Source organism: Octopus sinensis, linkage group LG13, assembly GCF_006345805.1.
Source record: "Octopus sinensis linkage group LG13, ASM634580v1, whole genome shotgun sequence".
In the NCBI taxonomy this organism is placed as follows: Eukaryota; Metazoa; Mollusca; class Cephalopoda; order Octopoda; family Octopodidae; genus Octopus; species Octopus sinensis.
In genome coordinates this window covers 32,186,863-32,192,282 of record NC_043009.1, presented here as the reverse complement: position 1 = coordinate 32,192,282, position 5,420 = coordinate 32,186,863, and the positions used below count along the sequence as shown (strand labels likewise).

At 35.9% G+C, this 5,420-nt stretch overlaps 1 long non-coding RNA gene across 1 annotated transcript in view; it reads right to left on the bottom strand.

The window, feature by feature from the left end:
• Positions 1-1,480: 1,480 nt before the first annotated feature.
• LOC118765785 overlaps positions 1,481-5,420 on the bottom strand; it is a 265,208-nt gene continuing 261,268 nt past the window's right edge. The window contains exon 3 of the long non-coding RNA XR_005001663.1: positions 1,481-1,528. This is a non-coding gene — a long non-coding RNA (uncharacterized LOC118765785). The remainder of the gene's footprint in view (positions 1,529-5,420) is intronic.

Below are 5,420 nucleotides of genomic sequence, written 5' to 3'. Positions count from 1 at the left end.
CCCTCAGCTTACTCAAGACATGAAGAGGCATGCTGTTATTGTGGTTATAAATGTTGAGTATAGGGATTTAGAAATATCTCGATTTTTAAAAGTTTCCTGATATTTCGTCTACAAAGTTTGCAAGGAGATAGAGACTGAAGATGGTAACGTATCACCAGCATCAAAGCATAAAAAGCATTCTAAAAGCTCTGAGATTATCAGGACACTTGAATTTATCCAGCAAGTTCAACATACCATTGATTACAATCCCTGAAAGTCCATGGGGTCAATAGCAAAAGATCTCCATATGTCAGAAGGAACAATCAGAAATGTCCATGAAGACAACAGATATAAGTCTTATATGATAAGGAAAGGTCAATCTGTCAGGAAAGACAAACAAAATCATTACATCAGATCTAAAAGGCTCTTAAACTGAAAAATCCAGCAGAAGATTTGATTTGGTTTTTCTCAAACGAGAATAACTTCGACCAAGATCAAAACGTTAACAGAAGAAACGACAGATGGTTATGTGCAAATCCTTCTGAAATTTAAAGTGTTATGCGCAAAACATTTCCTGCAACTGTCATGGTTTTAGGGTTTCTCAACAATGAAAGACATGTGATGCTTCCTTACTTCTTTCCACAAGGCCTTAGGTCCTGGACGTAATTGTTAAGCCCTGGATAGAAAATGTATATGGATAGAAAGGCTATAAGTGTTTCAAGAAGACTCTGCACTATCACCCATGACTCTAGTAAAACAGGAATGGATGGCTGAAAATTTTCACGATCACGTAACCCCTAGCATTTGGTCTCCTAATTCCCCAGATCTCAATCTATTGGACATGTGGAGCGTTGTCGAGAGAAAGAGGTCAATGAACACACCTGAAGCACCAAACATTCTTTGAAAGTGGCCATAGTCAGAGTAATGCGCAAAAGGAATCAGGTTCACTTGATTCGAGCATGTAGAGGATTTAGATCTCATATAGAAGCAGCTGATGAAGCAAGCTGAAAAGATTTATTTTCATTCTCATTGCATTTTTTTGATAAAGTTATTATCTGTTATTATATGTTTTTTTATGAACATAAATCTGTCCTCAAATATCTTACGCATCCCTCTCTCTCTCTCTCTCCATATATATATATATATATATATATATATATATATATATATATATATAATATATATATATATATATATATATGCATGTATGTATTATAATTATATATGTGTGTATATATATGTGTATATGTGTGCGTATGTGTGAAAGTAATGTCATTCAATTTTTTAAAATATCAATTTAGCATTAACCGTTGGTGTATACAGATAGTAGGATCAAATTTATCGTAAAGATTAAGTTGACAAGGCCTTCATGTTTTGGTCCATGCATACACACAACTGGGGAGAGGGCAAGTCAGGTAGGCACCTTGTGCGAATGTCCTACTCCAGCCTCTCCAAGAGACTGTTTCACTGAGAACTGGCGGAAAGCAGGCGCACGCAAAGTGGACACACTCAAAGCCTCACTAAAGAGCCTTGAGATCAACCCCGACACCTCGGAAATACATGTACTGGACCTCCCTGCCTAGTGAAGCGTACCAGCAGAAATTCCACCTCCTACGTAAAAACAGGAATGCAGGGGCACAACGAAGATGCGAACTGTGTAAGTCCAGAGCCAACCGTCTGCCTTCAGTCCCAGCAGACGATCAGTGCTTGGCCAGCGGCAGGACTTTCTGGGCACACACCGGACTGATAGGCTACAGCCGGACACACCGTGCCCCGTCATCTTCTTCCATGTGATGTTCTTGGCCATTGTCGCCAACGACAGACGAACGATAATGACATATTATGCACATGTCACTCGTCGTACAACTCATTAACTTTCGATCCTAGAAGTGAATGACCATATGTCACGCCATAAATATCTATGGTGAGCTGTTTTAGGAACATACAATCATATACAATCACGTGTTGTTCACCTAAATATGCAGCCTTTCAGGGATGACAAATTCAGCTTTTGAATATGTAATTTGCACACACACACACACACACACACACACGCACACATTTCATTTCATTTGGGTTTGAGTCCATGCTCAGGCCAAGTCGAAGACTCCACCCTCAGTCGAAGACTCCACCCTCAAGTCGAAGACTCCACCCGCATAACGTCTGAACTCTATCATGTAGAGCGTGCTTCACGTATTACATTTCACTATTTAATGAACAACGGAGCTGAATGTAACTGCTTGACATCGAAGCCATTATGATTCCCAATGGAGAAAGCGAGGATTGATATCTATACTTATTTAGATAAACTTGTTATTGTGACGTTCCTGTAGTCGTTGGTATGTTGACCTTTGTGACCTGTTCTTTAGCATAGCTTTAGGTTCAGTAGCACATCAGTCTTATCCTCGATTGTGTTTTTAGTTTTTTAAAGTTCTTCATTATCCAGTATGGTCGAGTTTGTATTCTCTCTTATATTTTCAAATAAAGGTGTAAGTTTTATATCTAACTGGATCTAGATAATGTATTTTATTCGTTTCTAATGTCGGTTAGTACAAAATTTAATATTTACAGAAGCTTCTGATCTTTATTGTTAACTAATTAGATACATTATGGTATATTTTTTTCACGCATGTATATATTTCTTTAATATTTGTAATTTGGTTTTCATAATAAATGTAATTGTTCTTCAATAAACCTAATCAAATTTGATTTAATGCCTTCGTCACGAGGTGGTTACCGATTATCCTGTGGGTCATTGAATGAAGGATTTGGCGGTGCTAGTGGTTCTGGCTGCGTATAAATGCTTTACAACACTCGTAAACAATCAACAAAAACTTTATTCATCACACAAAACATTTTCCATCTTTGGTCTTGAATTAATGATACAACAAAAGCATACACACTGAATAAGACATGTCTGTAGCTACGACAAACCGTTGGTTAAATGGGTTGTGTGAATACGCTGTCAAAACTGTAGATAAATCATGCTAAATTCATGACTGCAATACCGTAGCTGCTCTGCTCGAGTGCATAAGAAATTATCAAAACAAATGTTAAACGCTGAAAATGAGAATATGGTTTACATGGCTGCGATTTCCAACACCCTGAGGTGAGATATGTGAAATGAATCCGCCGGCCTCTGCGCAAATATCCCTGGCAAAAGTGGGGTCGCACGTCTCCCAGTTGTCTTCGACACCCTGGAAAGAGATTGCATCATGTAATGGCTCGATTCTGATTGGTCAGTTTATCGGCCGATCACGTGAAATGGTTGTTAATGCGTCGTAACTTTTATTTGGCAATTTGTCGATTCGGTTTCGAATCTGCTTGACCTTCTTATGATATAACAATTAATTCCATGTGAACCCTGAATATAGAAAAGGACTTGCTTCTTGTCTGGAAGATAAGAGATCTCATAAAGACACTTGCACAACATCACTTTACTTTAGTATCTTCGGTTTTCATCATGGAAATATGTACATCCGTCAAAATGTTTGCATCTTTTACTTTTTTATTAACTAGACACCATCCTAAAAATATTGTTTCGTATTTAGGTGCAAGGCTAGAAATGTCTGATTATATCAACACGTCAGTACTTAACATGTACCGTAAATCCTCGAGTATAGTCCACCCTTGAGTATGATACGCAGGGGATATTTAGAGGGTTCTACCTCTGAAAAACCTAAACCTTGTGTATAATACGCACCACTTCTCTAACCTGAGTCGTGCGTAATTAAGCCAGCAGCACCTAGTCGAACAAACACTTCCGCGCATGCGTAATACAATAATGGGAATGTAAATATGTTTGCAAATTGTTTTTGTTACATGTTATTCTGTGTTCTGAATACTTTTATTTTAATAAATGTTGCTTACTGCAAGTTATGGATTATTCTTTTATGACTTCATTGCTTTCAGGCTTAGCTTAAGGTATTTTCGCGCTCGACATCACAAAATGCGTCTGAATAAACATTGCCAGACAGCAAATAGAGACTCGGACATTGCTTAGAAAATATTTTTCATTTTTAACCTCGTATATAGTACGCACTAGGGATTTTGACCTTTAAATTTTGGAAAAAAATGCGGATTATACACGAGGATTTACGGTACTTATTTATTGACCTCAAAATGATGAACGGCAAAATTGTTCTCAACATAATTTGAACTCAGTGTCAAAAGGTTGTAACTAAGCATCACAAGTTATTTTGTTCGCTGAATTGACGATTCAACCAATCCACCATTTTAAGAATTATTACTTTCAAGTTTTGACCCAAGGCCAGCAATTTTGGAAGATTATATCGACCCCAGTGCTCCACTGGGGTCGATATAATCCCAAAAGGATGAACGGCAAAGTCGACTTCAGCGATATTTCAATTCATAACTTAAAGACAGAGAAAATGCCTCTAAACATATGGTCCGGCGCAGTAATGATTCTGCCTGCTTGGTGCCTAACCACTTTAAGAAATATAAAAAATATATTGTTTAGGAAATAAATGCTCAACAAGAAACAAAACTTTTAGTGATAGTCTTTTCCTTTCTTTCTCAACTACATTTCCGTTCCACTGATATTTCTACTCACAAACTACCATCGATAAATCACAATACAATTGCCGTCATTCCCCACACATTCAACTATTCAAACGCTTCTGTTACTGTTCCTCTTTACTGTTACTACTACTGATAAATTTTTCTGCAATACATTTCTTAATCGCCACTCCCGAAATACTAAGACGAAGCTGGGTAGGAATTGAGAAAATGAAATGCAAATTTTTCTAATCAATGTTTAATTAAACAGCTCAGAAGAAAACTTTAATGAAGGGTAAAGTAATCTCAGCGGAAAAATAGTTTATATGTCAGCCAATTTTAATGGTTATAATTAAAAGCTGGAATAACAAATAAGCATTTTTTCTTTCCCAATTGAAAATTAATTCTATAATCATGTTTCCAATATCTAATTTTGTCAGTCAATGAAATAATTCCACCATTTGGACAAAAATTAAATTAATAAAAGAAAAGAAGTGATAAATAAATATATTTTGAAAGCTCATTCATTTAAGGAATTTGAAATTGTAGAAAATTTTCAAAAAACCAGAAAAATGAAATAAAAGTGACAGCTAAGTGAAAGAAGAAAGTATTTCTAGATAGAATGATTTGAGCCATTCTATGTAGAATGATTTGAATGCGAAGAATAATAGATGTGAAGAACTTTGTTCATTTAACCTCGACGGATTTCAAGGAAATTTAATCGTTTTTAATTGTAGTGAAGGTAAAGTAGAAGTATTCAAACTAATGTTTGGAAAAGTTGTTATTATTGGCAAATTGAATAATTTCAAATCCATTTATCAAATTTAAAGTGAAGAAAATAAAATAAAAAATAATATAAGAACGAAATGAGTAGTACAATTTATTCTGAAGATATATCAATGCATTTCAGGAGAAAACATATG